Consider the following 18,162-nt stretch of genomic DNA (forward strand, 5'->3'; position numbering starts at 1 on the left):
AGGTTTATAATACTTTTCACACAAGTATATTGTGTCTCTGAAATAAATATAGGTACTAGGAATCCAAAGAAATCGTAAAGACCCCACATACTATTGAATTTAGTTTTAATAAATGTGATCATGGTGAAGGGGCACATGTGTGTTCAGTCTTGTCCAGCCCTGTCATAACCCCATGGACTGTAGGCCACTTTGATCCTCTGTTCATGGAATTCTCCAGGCGAGAATACTGGAGTGGGTTGCCATTTCCTTCTCCACACAGAGATGTGATTGGGGATTCATTTTGATATTTGGCAAAACTAATACAATTATGTAAAGTTTAAAAATAAAATAAAATAAAAAAGGATATATGCATTGCAATGTTTATTGCAACACTGTTTACAATGTCATGGAAGCAACCTAAATGTCTATGGATAGATGAGTGGATAAAGAAGATGCGGTACACAAACAACACATGCTGGAGAGGGTGTGGAGAGAAAAAAAAAAAAAAGATGATATCTGATTTTTATCCATCAATTCGATACATGTAATATCCACTGTACATTCCTATTCAAAATTCTTCAGACACGTGTACCCCAATGTTAATCACAGCACTGTTTACAATAGCTAGGACATGGAAGCAACCTAGATGTCCATTGGCAGATGGAAGGATAAGAAAGCAATGGTACATATACACAATGGAATATTACTCAGCTATTAAAAAGAATGCATTTGAATCAGTCCTAATGAGGTGGATGAAGCTGGAACCTATTATACAGAGCAAAGTCAGTCAGAAAGGAAAACACCAATACAGTATATTAACGCATATATATGGAATTTAGAAAGATGGTAACGATGACCCTATATGCGAGACAGCAAAAGAGACAGATGTAAAGAACAGATTTTTAGATGCTGTGGGAGAAGGCGAGGGTGGGATGATTTGAGAGAATAGCATTGAAACATGTATAGTATCATATGTGAAATAGATCGCCAGTCCAGGTGCGATGCATGAGACAGGGTGTTCAGGACTGGTGCACTGGGATGACCCTGAGGAATGCGATGGGGAGGGAGGTGGGAGGGAGGGTCAGGATGGGGAACACATGTACACCCATGGCTGATTCATGTGAATGTATGGCAAAAACCACCACAACATTGTAAAGTAATTAGCCTCCAATTAAAATAAAGGGAAAAAAAAAAAAAAACAATGAGCAAGGGAAAACAATTCTTCAGAATGAAATTATTTTACGGACATGAAATATAATTTTTAAAGAAATATTTTATTCTAAAGCTGCATATTCTAAGAAGCTCTGCACTGGTACTGAAAAAATAAATACTTGTATTTGTCACGGGTACTGTACTGCTGTGCTCTGTATAGTGCTGTACAGTAAAGCACACAAAAGCACAACTACCTGTAGAGGATGCACGTACGTGACAATTTATGCCAGACACGTACACTAATTTACACGATCAGATGTGCAAATGCACTTTTGCATCTTTCAAAGTTCGCAACTTGAAGGTTTATATGTAGGGGACTTTCTGTAGTAGAAAGTAGAACATGTGTAGAAACTGTGTGTTTCACTATTTCTTGTCATGTGGGAAACACCTCTATGTAAAAAGTCCCCCCTTTTCAATATTTCTTGTTTTAAAATTTTCTCAAGCATCCTAATTTGAGTGTCTTCTGTTTCCTTCCACTAACTTGACTGATAAACACTGCTTCCTCTTCTCTTTCAGAATCCTAACTCTTCTCTTTCTCTGCTATTCCTTGGACAGTAACTTCTAGTTGAATTACATGAGTTTGAACTTCAAGGGAAAAACCTGTGTGTGTACAGAAATTGTAGAATCGTCAAATGATGGTGGAAACCATTACAGTAAATAAAATGACCTGGAGAGATGATACAGACTGTTAAAAAAAGACTGCTGCTGCTGCTAAGTCGCTTCAGTCGTGTCCAACTCTGTGCAACCCCATAGACGGCAGCTCACTAGGCTCCTAATGGCAGAATAATTTTAGGTAGACTTTTTTGAGTACATTCATTCTCTCTTATATTCTCAAAGTACTTTTCCTATTCAATTTCATTTAAGGCTCAGAATTCTCTGAGGTGATAATTATTATTATGGCAACTTTACAACTTAGAAAATGAAGGTCCTGAGTGATAAAACAAACTGCCCATGTCACCATCTAGCAAATGATGAAACCAGGATAAAAAACCAAGTAATCTGACAATGTTGTTTTTGATACCTGCACAATAACATCCGTACATTTGATAGAATCCTTGGAAACATGAATGGCTCCAACATACCCAAAGAGAAACTTAGACTCCATATGTTCATTATTTATCCTTTTCTCTCTTAATCTTCTTTATTCTCTATTTAAATTAATCTCTCCAGCAAATCACCAAACTAAGATCCCGACCCCTTCGCTATCCCCAAGTATCACTGCTTGAATGAGAGGATCAGAAATTCACATTAATCAATGGATGAGAATCTGAGAGTAGGTATGACCTCAAGTATTTGAGTTTGACTCAGATGGTGTATATGTTATCATAAAAAGTAATAATATAAGTATGTGTTTTGAGGATTTTGGCAATAAGGAAGTGCACAAAGTAGCTAAGGATCTCAGGATATAGAAGTGTGCTTTTATATTTCACTTCTGTTTCTGTACTAAACATAAAATATTTTAAAATAAAACTCAGCAATTTTAGATTTAATATCTGCCTTAAATAAAAAGTGTTTCTAGTTAAATCCCACACATTAATTAAAGGAAAAGTCCAGGAAATTAACGCATATAAAAAATAACCAGATTTGAAAGTTAATTTACACAAAGATGACAACATAAAATTTCCTTCTAAGATTTTATGCTTTGTAGAATGCTCAGAGTTCATTAGAATCTATAAATCAGAAGGCTTATTGGAATAATTCTGGGAGCCTCTAAAGGCACAAGATATATCTGCTCTTGTTTATAAATAAAAAACAAAAGCACTACTTTATTTCTTATATACAGGGAACAATTATATTAAACTATAGAAAGCGAAGATGTTAAAATGTAGAAAGGCAACCAAATAAAGATAATGCAGAAGTATTTTTCTACTCCTCCTCTCCATTGGACCCAGACAGAAATCAATACAAAAGATAATTTTCTGTTAGAAGTAGAGTTTGAGTTTTGCTCTCTGTTGTATATCTCCTAATAAAAATCAAAGTATAAGCTATAATAAAATTAAATTAATATAACAAATTTTCTAACTTAAAGGACAGATATAGTAACTTTTTACTTTTATTATTAAAGCATGAAATTTATTAATATTTACAAAAGTAGGGCCCATATGTAAATCTGAAATATTTTTATATAGTAAAGTTTAATCTTTTTAGGCTAAAGGTATTAAATATGTATATGAGACAGCAAAAGAGACACTGATGTACAGGACAGTCTTTTGGACTCTGTGGGAGAGGGAGAGGGTGGGATGCTTTGGGAGAATGGCATTGAAACACGTATAATTTCATATATGAAACGAGTCGCCAGTCCAGCTTTGATACACAATACTGGATGCTTGGGGCTGGTGCACTGGGATGACCCAGACGGATGGTACAGGGAGGGAGGAGGGAGGTGGGTTCAGGATGGGGAACACATGTATACCTGTCGCGGATTCATGTTGATATATGGCAAAACCAATACAATATTTTAAAGTTATAAAATAAAATAAAATAAAAATCATGATTATTATACACAATATTAACTTCCACGTATTTTTAATATAATTTCCTAAATTCAGAACAATTATGCATGCATATATATGTGTGATTAGAGAACTTATAACTGTGCATTAATGTATAGGTATTATAACAATGCATTAATGTTAACAATTATTGCATTAAAATAACTGATAATTGTGTTATTTATATAAAATATTAAATTTAGGAGATTAAACCAGAAGGCTGAGAATCATTTAAAATTTCTCCCTCTCCCTCATTCTTTACCATAGTCCTATATGCAACGAACCACAAATACTGTTCATGCTACGTTTTACTGCACTAATGCATACTTGTCTCTCTGCAGTACTCAAAGGGTCTCCTAACTGGTGCCCTCCAGTAGACTGGCCTTTTTAGTATCTGTCCTCTTCAGTACTGCCACTGAGCAAAGACCTCCCTGCTTGAAGTATATCAGTAGCTTCCTATGGCTGCAATACAAGTCAATACATACACTATTAATCTTCCTCAGGTACCTATGGAATCTCTTAAGAATGTATGCATGAAATATAGACTGAAACCCTAACAAGGACTATTCTACATTGCAGGGTTATGCATGCATTGTTTTTTTGTTGTTGTTCCTAATTCTCCTTGTTATTTTTTTAATATCTACAATAATTATATGCTGGTTTTTATAAGAAAAAAGAAAAAGTTTAAATTACAAAATGAAAAAGAAAACACTTTAAAAATCTTCTTTCAGGAGACTGATCATATTGGGGGAGAAATGTTTCCAATAAGGACATAAGATCGTTTTGCTAGGTCGATCTTACTGTTTCCAGTTGTGGTCCAGTCATTATACCAATCCTTACCCAGATCACCCGTGGAGCCCCAGTTAGGGCGTATATACTTGGGCTTCTGTAGTCCTAGAGAGACTTGTTACTGATTGTGTCAGAGATAGGACACATGAGTTTTTTTAGTTCTATGCATCTTGAAGTAGGGCAGAAGTTTATTTGCGATCATTTTCATTGCATATTTCCCCCATCTTTTCTTCCTTCTGGGTTGAATGTATTTGCTCTATTCCTCTGATTTCTTGCTAGTAGTATGGAGGTTATATTCTACAGTATTGTTATTTTAATAACTATCCTTAACAAGATTGAAGATAATGAGTAGCTCTATATTCTTCTAGAGAAATAGAGACTCTTTAGAAATATTCTTTTGCTAATGTACTGCTAAGAAATATTAAAAAAAATATGTGTCTGCAGCATATATAGTCAGCATCTAAATTTTTTTTTTTGTAATTTTAAATAGCTTCAAATGAAGCAACTTATATAAACATAGAATGACTGCAAACCTATTTTTAATATAGATAGTGGAATCTACACACCATACCAATTCAATCCTTACCATAATTTATTTAAATAATACAGATTTTTTAAATGTCAGATTTTTTAATCTTTCATAGTCTTTTTGAACTTGCATTTTAATTTTATTTTCCCATAGGACTTTATCCTAACATGTATGCTTAAGTTTCATAGAGCTCTGCAAAATATATAAATTTAATTTTAAATCTTTTCATATTTTTCACCCTAAAGCTGTAAACATGTTTTCTTATCAAGTTATTTGTTACAATTAGAATAGCTGGAAAACTTTACAAGTAATATATATTTTTAAATAATAAAGAAGATAATAATTCATTAGAAACATATTTTAGGGATAATTTATTATTGCCTTTCCAGTGTCTCATATGTGCAAGAATATACGCTAGAATAGAATAGATTTCAGCTATATTCTCATTATTTGTTTTTAATACAAATTCTGCATAAATCCTAAATAGGTAGAAGGGAATGGAATTTTTATCTAGCAATCACAATTTGTTATAACAATAATGACATTCATAGTGATCTACCTATTATTAAAGTTATTTTTAATGTTATACAAACAGACATCTCAATTTAGTCTTCCTTTAATTTTGTAGAAAGAAAAGAATTGAGATTATCTGTAAAAATTGTTAGTCTTTCAGCATGTCAGTCACCCAGATCAGCTTTTCTTTACCTGATGCTTTGTAGGTTCTTATGCTTTTGACAGTGCTTCACGATTACTTTCAGTATGTGTGGGCAAATACATTTGGGGGAAAATAAGACACTAAATAATAATTTAAAACATTTTCAGATATGAGTCATACTTTTAATTATTATATTCAATACTTGTTCAATGTTCCATGTTAATTGTTTACCAGTGTCTTTGATTTCCATTCCCTCTCACACCCTAGCCCTTCTTGGGGGCATATTTTTCTTCTTACTTAAGTGTATCTTTTTATGTTTCTGTAAGGATCTACAGAAACAAATTATCTTAGCCTTTGTCTAAAAATGTTTTTGTTTTCTACTCTCATTACAGAGTTTCAAGGTTGATAGAATTAGAACTCCAAATTGATAGTTACTTTGTTTCAGCTCTTTGAAATTTGCATTCCATTGTACCTCTCTTGTCACAGAAGTCTCTCATTCTGTGTGACTGTCACCACTTTTGTTAATACATTTTTCCCCCTGTCAGTTTAATTTAACAATTTTCTTTTTGTCTTTGATGTTCAACAGTTTCATCAAGATGTCTACTCTGAATTTGCTTCTGTTACATCTACTCTAACATGATTTGCTATTTTAACTTAAGCATTTATATTTTTTCTTTAATTCTGAAAAATTCTAAGCTATTTTTAAATTATTACTTTTCTGTCATTTTCTGTTTTATTCTATGCCCTTCTTGGGACCGTTTCTATCATATTCTCCATTGATTTAGCAAAACCTTACATCAATTTTCTTCAAAATTAGAGCTTTTTACTTTTGACGTTGTAACTATTTACATTAATTGGTTTTATGAAACAAATTTTGAAATGGCTTATACATAATAGAGATGTAAGCTTGGTTTATAGCTTTCTGCTATCTACTCCAAGGTTTATATTTGGTGGGTGATTGGGACAGAACCAATAGACATCTTTCTTCACAAGGTTAGAAAAATTTCTGGAAAGTGAAGAGAAGTCGTATCACTGCTGGGTTGATTCAGGTGCATGAAATTGTTGGGTGATTCCTTGTAAGTTTCTTCTCAGGGGATGGGAGAGAAGTGATCCTGAGAGAAGGAAAAGTCAGGCATGATGAGTTATAGCCAGTGTCAAAACCTTAGTTACTGGTGGACAGTAATGCATCTTAATACAGCATTCTGGCTATTCAATTTGAATTTGGTCTCTGGAAAAAACCACTGGAGACTCATGTATGTTCTAAGAAATGAGAGGGCCATAAGTAAACATTATAAACCTGGTTCTTTCAACTCAGTAATGTGTTCAACACTCAGTCTACTGGTGAATAATCATATAGGGATTCTTAGGTAGCTTAATGGTGAAGAATCCGCCTGTCAATGCAGGAGACACAGGTTTGATCCCTGGGTCTGGAAGATCCCCTGGGGTATGAAATGGCAACCCGCTCCAGTATTCTTCCTGGGAAAATCACATGGACAGAGGAGCCTGGCAAGCTATACTCCATGGGATCACAAACAGTCAGACATGATGAGTGACTCAGCACACATGCACAAGTACTCATATGTCATGTTTATAAATCTTAATTAGAAATCTTGATGCACTTTTCTACTAGCAAAAAGTTGATTTTTTTTCCTTGTAGACTTCCTCAAATATTCTTAAACATTACTAATGATAACTGCTTGTGATGCTTATCTATCCTCACTCTAAGAGTCTATGTGGGCTGATGTGTGTACCAAGGAAGGAACAGTTGACTCACATATACAATCATCTCACAGTCACCTTGTACCTTGTTACACCGAACAACAGCCTATGTGTTATGATAATACAATATTTCAATTTAGTTGGCAACTGTCTGATAAGTCTATGTATTTCTGGGCCCTTCTTGGATCTAAGTGTTTTCTCAGATGTCTTGGTTCTCATGAAAAACAATTGATATCCGTACAGAAAGAAAATCTCATATATAGAGAAGTTCTGTACATATTCTTAGGTTGAGATACTCTTCTGGTCTAACTACAAGGCCTCAAGGGGGTAAAGATCCTAATTCCATCATCAGTTTGGCAGGAGTTTAGCTCTGATTCAGCAGAAAGGTTCTGTTACACAAACAACATATCCCTAGGGTCCATTTTATCATTGTGTAGTAAGAAAGACTGGGGGGACTATTCATTTCTCTTGTCAATTTCACACAATAACCTTTTTCCAAAAGTTAGCACAATAAGGCTCAGGAAACGGCACAGCTGTACAGGTGTGACCAATAAAGAACAATTCTTCCCAGGTGCTGAGAACTAGTGAGGTGTCAATAGACCTGGAATGCTTAGCATGAAGCCAGGAGCAACTTTCAGAGAATGACTGACAACTGAACCATTTATGTGGATAAACTCTGGGGCTTCAATACATTTATGGAACAACGGTGTTGGACACAGAGTCATTTGGGAACAGTAGAGCAAGGCCTGGTAAAATAGGGATTATTGTTCATAGTGTGACCCACATCAATGCTATCAGAATGCCTATAAAACGTCTGATTTTAGAATATTACATATTTGCATACTCATAACTTCTTTCTAACTCTGCTCCCTGAACCTTTATAGCTTTTTCTGAGGATCAAATTACATTCTTGCTTCTTTGTCAAAGTTTTGTAATTGCCTCTGACCAAAACTTTAGTGTCCAAATTCGACCATTAACACACCTAACACAAATCCTAAGTTAATCAGTAAACATTATGAATTCTCAGGGAAACAAGTTCAAATTTTTATCAAATATTACAAAATGTGTTTTTCTCAGGGTATATGCCACAATTGTAAAAGATACATATACCCCAGTGTTCACTGGAGCACTCTTTACGATAGCCAGGATATGGAAGGAACCTAAATGTCCATTGGCAGATAAATGGATAAAGATGTGGTACAAATACACATTAGTCATATGGAATATTAGTCATAAAAGGAAACAAATTTGTGTCAGCTCTAGGGAGGTGGATGAACCTAGAGCCTGTTATACAGAGTAAAGAAAGTAAAAAAGAAAAAAAAATCATATATTAATGCATATATATGGAGTCTGGAAAAATGGTGCTGATGAACCTATTTACAGAGAAAGAATGGAGACGCAGTTGTAGTGAATGGACTTTTGGACAAGCAGGGTTAGGAAATGGTGGGACAAATTGCGAATGTAACATTGATATATGTACACTATCATGTATAAAATACATAGCTAGGGGAAAGTTGCTATATAACCCAGGGAGCCCAGCCTGGCATTCTGTAATAATTTACAGAGGTGGAATTAGGGTAGAGAGAGAGGATCAAGAGGGAGGCTAATTATGAATAATTTGCATTGCTGTATGGCAGAAACCAACTTAACATTGTAAAGCAATTTTCCTCCAATTAAAAAAAAATTCTTTTTTACCACTTTTGCCCATCACTAGGTCTGATGACAAAATAACCTGCATCAGAAGCTTATTCTAGTTATGAAAAGAAATAAATTTATGTACAGTAAAGGAAATGTCAAGAATCATTATAAATACACACTAAAATGTTTAAAATGGTTACGCCTGGGGATTAGAATTTAGAGCATTCTTTAGAATTTAGAGAATAGTAGTTTTACATTTTACATTATATAATTCCTTATTGAGTTTTGATGGCTGTAAGTCTTCAACTAAAGTACAATGCAAACAAAACCAATAAAGAATTAATACATTATTTAATGCATTCAATTGGAAAATTTTTGTAGGTTCTTGGAAATATATATTTTGGTAACAGTTCATTATGTTATTATTTCAAGACAAATTCTAGATGGATTAGAGTTACAGCTAGAACTATGACATTCAAATGTCATAGAAAAATATAGATGATTATCAATTGAAGAAAGCCTTTCAACAAAACAACAAAGCATTGGAGAAAGCAAAAGTTAATTTGTTTGACAATGTCAATAACATAATACCTGCAAACCATAGACTGAAAAATAGTCACAATCAATTGACCTGTACAGTGTTAATGTAACATACAAAAATCAATAAGCAAAAAAATTCGCATGCCCTGATTAAAGAACTTGACAGACTTACAGAAGAGAAGATGCAAATGGATAATAAGATTAGAAATATTCAGCTTTATTAGAAGTGACGATTAGAACATTCTAATTCTAATGTTTTAACATCTGTTGGGGCAAAACACCTCTCCCCTTAGAGCTTTTTTCCTGCGGAGTTTGCCAAGATAGTATCACATACTTATTTGCACATATAAACATAGCATCTAATTGAATTAGGTCCAAAAATAGTGTATTCATATTTTATTGGATTTTATAAATTATCATAAGAAAATTCAACAGTTTTTGATATTCAGTTTTCCTGTCTGAGGGCAGGGAATGTCTTTCTATTTGCTCAAGATTACACTCGTGACTTAGAGGAAGACATTAAAATTTTTCCTCTGGTAAGTTTTGTACAATTTTTAAGCATGTCCCCATGTATTTGATCTGTGTTATGTTATTACAGATGGGGTTTCCTCTACCATTATATCATCTGTATGGTTATTGTTTGTGTAATCTTTGAAGATATCTTATTTTTGTGAGTTAATTTTATGTCTTATTACCTTATTAGATTCTTCTATCATTATCTTAAAATGGTGGGGGTTTTCCGTTGATCCTTCAGGGTTTTCTTGCTAGATGGCATATCTTTGACAAATAGAAATAGGTTCAGTATTTCCTTCCCTGTTGTTTAAGATTCTAACTGATTTTTCTGTTTGCATTTGCGGATACTTTTAGGAGAATTATAAATGGCAGTGAAAATAGTGTGCAGACTTGCCTTTTCCTCAATATTAGTGGAAAGTCTTTAGTTATTCTACATTTAACTAAGATACCAAGGTAAAAATATAATTAAAGAAAGCATTCATCCAAAACAAAAAACAAAAAAAAAAAGGAAAACATCCTTCAAATCCTGTTTTTAAGTGTCTTTAAAGAAATAAGTAGATACATCAAAGGCTTTGAAGGTCTACAAAAATAAGGGTATGTTTTTATATCTATTAGTATGATATGTTATGTCAATGGATTTTCCAATATTTAAACAACATTGCATTCCTTAATAAACCCTACCTGGTTTTACATTCGGTTCAGTTCAGTTCAGTCACTCAGTTGTGTCCGACCCCTTGCAACCCCATGGACTGCAGCACACCAGGCTTCCTTGTCCATCACCAACTCCCGAAGCTTACTCAAACTCCCTCCTGCCCTCAACCTTTCCCAGCAGCAGGGTCTGTTCCAATGAGCCAGTTCTTCGCATCAGATGGCCAGAGTATTGGAGTTTCAGCTTCAACATCAATCCTTCCAATGCATATTGAGGACTGATTTCCTTTAGGATGGACTGGTTGAATCTCCTCGCAGTCCAAGGGACTCTCAAGAGTCTTCTCCAACACCACAGTTCAAAAGCATCGATTCTTTGGTGCTCAGCTTTCTTTATAGTCTAACTCTCACATCCATACATAACTAGTGGAAAAACCATTATTATGTTCTTAACGTGATACTGAAAAAAAGTCTTTATTTAGGCTATTTACCTTGATATTCACAGGTAATTTTGTTGTGCACATTTTTGTGGAAACTATCAGAATTAGATATTCATATTATATTTTTTGATAATAATATAAGAACTCTTTTTTAGTTTCCATGCTCTGAAAAAATATATGTAGTGTTAGAACCTGATCTGTTTTTAAAGACTGAGTGAATTCCCTTGTAAAACAATCTAAGTCTGGTACATACATTTCTCTATTTATTTAATGATTATTGATCTAAATTTTCTATCTTTAGAGGAATTTATTTTCATAAACTATGCTTTCTTATGGTAATATACATTTCAGCTAACTTTTTAAAATTGATTTCCATAGAAGGCTTCAAAATAAGCTCATTTTAATAGATTTGTTTGTGTCTTAATTATTTTCTCTCATTATATATTTCATCTTTGTGATTGCTGTGTGCTTAGTCACTCAGTCGTGTCCGTCTCTTTGCAACCCCATGGACTGAAGCCCTCCAGCCTCCTCTGTTCATGGGGATTCTCCAGGCAAGAACACTGGAGTGATTTGCCATGCCCTCTTCCAGGGGAATCTTCCCAACCCAGGGATTGAACCCAGGTCTTCTGCATTGTCAGGTGGATTCTTTACTGTCTGAGCCACCAGGGAAGCCCATCTTTGTGATTATTTGTGCTTTTTTCTACTTGATTAAATTAGGTAGTGGTTTGTATATAGTCTTAGCTATTCCAAGGACCAGGATTTAGACATGACAATTGAAGCTCTTGTTTTTCTTTCTCTATCTTATTCATTGCTGCTTTTATCTTTATCTTTGCATCTCTTATGATTTCCTTTAGCTTATTTTTCTGTTTATGGCTTTTAGTTGGAAATTTACTCATTTTTATTCTTTCTTTCTAATTAGTACACATATTTAATGCTATGTGTCTTCCTCTAGTCGCCGCCTTAAATATTTTCCATATGTTTGGGTATGAAGTGTTTTTATTGTTATTATTTTACACCAGTGTATAATTTTGGTTTATATATCCCCTCTCATCTAGATGCCCAGGTGTTGTTTAATAGGCAGATACTTTTATTTCCATGGCAAAGGCCTTTTAACTTTTGATTACCAATTTTGAACTTTATTACATAGTGATCAGAGTTTTATTTTATTTTAATAATTCTACTTTATGGCATTTACTCATGCCTTTTAAAGACATAAAATATTGTAAAGATTCCCTCAAAGATAGATAGATAGTTGCTAGCTAGGCAATCTCATTAGTGATTATGTTACTGATTATTATACTTGAGTCTTCTTTATCTGAACTTATATTTTTGGCCACTTTCTAAAATGAGAAAATGGTATAACTTTGCTGAACTGACTTGCTTACAAAAAGACTTTTCAATGTTTCTAATGATACTTGTTTCTGATCTCTTATTCAAGGGATTTAGTCACTAACTGTTTCATGAATTTGTTATAGAAAATTATATTCTTTTGTGGGCATCTGGAATCTTTGAAAGATTTGATAAATGCCAGAGATTTCCTAAAGGTGCCTACCATCTGGGAGGAATCTTATTTTTTCTTTGAACATTTTAAGCTTTTTCATATACTTGAAACAAAAGAGCAAAAAGAGTAATTTTATCAGTTTCCATAATATAAAAGTTAAGCATTTCCTTTACAATGCTAACTTATTCACTTGTGTGTTTCATTTATAACCTCCATAAAATGATATATTCATGATTGTGAGTAGCAAAAATGCTTAGACATGCACTCTGAAGTTCCTTATTCTGTGAGGCGTCCATATTACATTTGTACTAATGTCTAGTAAGAAAAATGCAAGCCAAATGTGTATTAACTAATTTCAAATTTTATATTTTTACCTATAAATGAGTTTTATTGTCTAATGTAGTTATATATATGTGTGTGTACATGTATATATATATATATATATATATACACACACACACACACTATTCAGCATATACTGTAGACTAATCTTTGAGCTTGGTGTTTGGTACTTAATAAGTAGAAAAAAATCAAGACGTCAACTTGTATTGTTCTCGTTTAGTCACTAAGTCATGTCTGACTCTTTGCAACACTGTGGACCTGCCAGGCTCCTCTTTTCTATAAAATTTCCCAGGCAAGAATACTGGAGAGGGTTGCCATTTCCTTCTCCAGGGAATCTTCCTGACCCAGGGATTGAACCTGCATCTCCTGCATTGACAGGCGAATTCTTTACGCTGAGCCACCAGGGAAGCCCCTACTCTATTACCAGTATGCCTAGTAGAGTTTCCAAAATGCTCTTTATTAATTATTTGTATAAGTATTAATAAACAGTTACTTTTCAATATAAATAAAATAGATATTTTGGATTAATAATAAAAGAAAACTTGAGTCAATATATTTATAAAAAATCAATGAAGCCAATTAGAGCAATATACAACAGGCTATTCAATTGAGGAATTTCAGATGATCGAGCTGACAGTTTCATGCATTTAATAACCATGTCTTTGTCTATTATGCTCTAGAATCCTTTTGATTTACAGGGGACTGAGAAATTTGTGTTCCAACGTCAGTTTACTCTTTGCCATTTAAAGCTCTCCATTCTTCTCCTTTGTGCTATTTCTTGTGTGAAACTTATCACCTCATCAGAGTTAAAGGTTTTTTCAACTCCTTAGTGGAGCTCTGAAATGCGTTGCCCACAACTTTAATAGCTGAACTCCCTCTGAATCACTCTGTAATGTTCCTTAATTGTGTACAGAGACAAAGATATATCAGATTAGATTTGAAACCTAACCTACATCTAAAAAAATATTTCCTAGAGATTCCCCTGGCAGTCCAGTGGCTAAGACTCTGGGCTTCTGCTGTGGGTGGCATGGATGCAACCCCTGCTGGGGAACAAAGACCCCCACGTGCCCCTTTCCATGGAGATGCAGCCTGAACCACTAGACCGCCAGGGAAGCCCAACTGGCAATTATAAATAATGCTCCTATGAACATTAAAGGGCATGCATCTTTTCAAACTAGTGCTTTTGTTTTCTAAGGATTCTAAGATTGAAATTGCTGGGCCATATGGTAGTTCTATTTTTAGTTTTTTGAGGAACCTATATAACATCTGCACCGGTTTACATTCCCATCAACAGTGTAGGGGGATTCCCTTTCATCACATCCTTGCCAACATTTGTTATTTGCAGACTTTTTGATGATAGCCATTTTGACAGGTGTAAGATTATATCTCATTGTGGTTTTGATTTGCATTTCACTAATAATTAGTGATGTTGAGTATCTTTTTATGTGCCTTTTGGCCATCTGTATATATTCTTTGGAAAAATGTCTATTCAGGTCTACTGCACATTTTTAAAAATTTTCTTTGTTTGTTTATTTTTGGCTGTACTTAGTCTTCATTGCTGCGCGGGCTTTGTTCTAGTTGTGGTGAGCTGGGGCTGCTCTCTGGCTGTGCACTGGCTTCTCACTGTGGTGGCTCCTCTTGTTGTGGAGCAGGGGCTCTGGGGCGCTCAGTCTTTGGTAGTTGCGGCGTATCGGCTCAGTAGTTGCAGCTCCTGGGCTCTAGAGCACAGGCTCAATAGCTATGGTGTAGGGGCTTAGTTGGAGAAGGCAATGGCACCCCACTCCAGTCCTCTTGCCTGGAAAATCCCATGGATGGAGGAGCCTTGTAGGCTGCAGTCCATGGGGTCGCTGACGGTCGGACACGACTGAGGGACTTCACTTTCACTTTTCACTTTCATGCATTGGAGAAGGAAATGGTAACCCACTCCAGTGTTCTTGCCTGGAGAATCCCAGGGACGGGGGAGCCTGATGGGCTGCCTGGGAGCTATGGGATCACACAGAGTCGGACACGACTGAAGTGACTTAGCAGCAGCAGCAGCAGCAGCAGCAGCAGCAGGGGCTTAGTTAGTCCGCACACGTAGGATCTTCCTGAAACAGGGATCAAACCTGTGTCTCCTGAATGAATTCTTTACCACTGAGCCACCAGAGAAGCCCCTACTGCACATCATTTAATCAAGCTGTTTGGATATTTCTTGATATTGAATTTTTGAGCTATTTATTAATTTATGATACTAACTCCTTATTGGTCATTCCATTTGCAAATATATTCTCCCTTTCAGTAGGTTGTCTATTCATTTTATAGATAATTTCCTTTACTATGAAAAATCTTTTATGCTTCATTAGGTCCCACTCACATATTTTTGCTTTTGTTTCTTTTGCCTTAGGAGACAGATTAAAAAAAACATTGCTACATATTACATCAAAGATTGTTCAACTTACATTCTTTCAGAGGAGTTACATGGAATTGTATGGTTTCGGGTGTTACACTAAGGTCTTTAATTCATTTTTAGTATACACCCAGGAGTCCTATATGTAGGTCACAATATTTGCTTTCTTTTTTTTCTTTCTGTAATTCTCTCACTCTCTCTGTATGATATATATATATATGTGTGTGTGTGTGTGTGTGTGGACACATATATGAATATATATATGTATATTTACATGCACTTTTCATGATGCTCCTTTACTTGTAAATAGTTCCACATGATTTCTGATGAGCAGCATAGTAATTTACATAAAGTTACTAAATCAGTAAATCAGCATTAATACTAAACTGTTTTCTGATCTATAGACTTTCATTTAGATTTTGCCACTTATCCTGATGTTTTTTTGACAACACCTCTTCCTTCCCAGATTTAAAATAATTAATTATAATCAGTTGCTCTTTATCATTAATATATTTTCATTGGGAATATTTCTAAAGTCTGTTTTATGTTTCATGGCATTGATATTTTTGAAGAGTGCAAGATAATTATTTCATAATCTGTCCCTCAATGTGGGTTTGTCTGCTTCCCTCATGATTAGAATTAGATTAAATACAGCTTACCATCCCATCTGTTGGTCCCTTTGCTGGGAATGCTAACTTTGACTTTCAGATTTTACATTGTCAGTTTTTGCCACTGTATTGTTATTATTTTATTACCTACATGACTCAGATGGTGAAGAATCTGCCTGCCATGAAGGAGACCCAGGTTCAATCCCTGGGTCAGGAAGATCCCCTGGAGAAGGGAATGGCAACCCACTCCAGTAATCTTGGCTGGAGCATTCCATGGTCAGAGAAGCCTGACGGGCTACAATCTATGGGGTCACAAAGAGTTGGGCATGACTGAGCGACTAACAGCACGACAACATGGCAATTAATAACTACCGTGCAGGGAGATGTTTTAAGACTATGTAAATATTTTCTAAGCTCTCACACTTTTACCAGTTAATTTTCGTACCCATTGATAATTTTTGTTTAATCGCCAGATTGTGGGCTTAATTCCATTATTATTCTGTATTCCTGAGTTGGCATTTAACAGTATGGGAGTATTTCCTTCCCTTGGGTGTATTTATTTATGTGAGTGCAAATTCATATATTCTTACTTTAATAAATCAGTTACAACTTTCATATCACTATTCTGTTGTTCAACTTGTGCCAGATTAGACCCTTGTAATTAGATTCTGTGTCTCCTTGACAGGTCCCAATCATTCTGTGGGGTAGCTCCTCCTGCCCGCCTCCCCTGGCCTCGGGTTTGGGGTATTGGGTATCTCCTCCCGGCCGCCGCCCCTGACCTCGGACGCGGGGTAACTCCTCTCCGCCGTTCCTGCGCCATTGCAGTCTGGTACTCTCAGCCGCTGCCCCTGACCTCGGACGTGGGGTAGCTCCTCTCGGCAGGGAGGAGCCACTCCACACCCCCACGCCCAAGGCCAAGGGTGGCGTCTGGGAGGAGCAACCCCATGCCCAAGGCCAGGGGCAGTGGCCATGAGGACCAACCCCAGGTCCAAGGAGCCGTGGCTGCGCGGGCGCAGGAGGGCCTAGAGGAGCTATCCCACGTTGAAGGTCAGGAAGGGTGGCAGTGAGGAGATACTCCTTGTCCAAGGTAAGCAGCAATGGCTGCGCTTTGCTGGAGCAGCCATGAAGAGATACCCCACGCCCAAGGTAAGAGAAACCCAAGTAAGATGGTAGGTGTTGCAAGAGGGCATCAGAGGGCAAACACACTGAAACCATACTCACAGAAACTAGTCAATCTAATCACACTAGGACCACAGCCTTGTCTAACTCAATGTAACTAAGCCATGCCCGTGGGGCAACCCAAGACGGGCAGGTCATGATGGAGAGATCTGACAGAATGTGGTCCACTGGAGAAGGGAATGGCAAACCACTTCAGTATTCTTGCCTTGAGAACCCCATGAACAGTATGAAAAGGCAAAATGATAGGATACTGAGAGAGAAACTCCCCAGGTCAGTACGTGCCCAATATGCTACTGGAGATCAGTGGAGAAATAACTCCAGAAAGAATGAAGGGATGGAGCCAAAGCAAAAAGAATACCCAGCTGTGGATGTGACTGGTGATAGAAGCAAGGACCAAGGCTGTAAAGAGCAATATTGCTTAGGAACCTGGAATGTCAGGTCCATGAATCAAGGCAAACTGGAAGTGATCTAACAAGAGATGGCAAGAGTGAGTGTCAACATTCTAGGAATCAGCGAACTAAAATGGACTGGAATGAGTGAATTTAACTCAGATGACCATTATATCTACTACTGCAGGCAGGAATCCCTCAGAAGAAATGGAGTGGCCATCATGGTCAACAAAAGAGTCCAAAATGCAGTACTTGGATGCAATCTCAAAAATGACAGAATGATCTCTGTTCGTTTCCAAGGCAAACCATTCAATATCACAGTAATACAAGTCTATGCCCCAAACAGTAACGCTGAAGAAGCTGAAGTTGAACGGTTCTATGGAGACCTACAAGACCTTTTAGAACTAACACCCAAAAAAGATGTCCTTTTCATTATAGGGGACTGGAATGCAAAAGTAGGAAGTCAAGAAACACCGGGAGTAACAGGCAAATTTGGCCTTGGAATACAGAATGAAGCAGGGCAAAGGCTAATAGAGTTTTGCCAAGAAAATGCACTGGTCATAACAAACACCCTCTTCCAACAACAAAGAGAAGACTCTATACATG

The sequence above is a fragment of the Bos taurus genome, chromosome 27 (assembly GCF_002263795.3).
Source record: "Bos taurus isolate L1 Dominette 01449 registration number 42190680 breed Hereford chromosome 27, ARS-UCD2.0, whole genome shotgun sequence".
NCBI classification, from domain to species: domain Eukaryota; kingdom Metazoa; phylum Chordata; class Mammalia; order Artiodactyla; family Bovidae; genus Bos; species Bos taurus.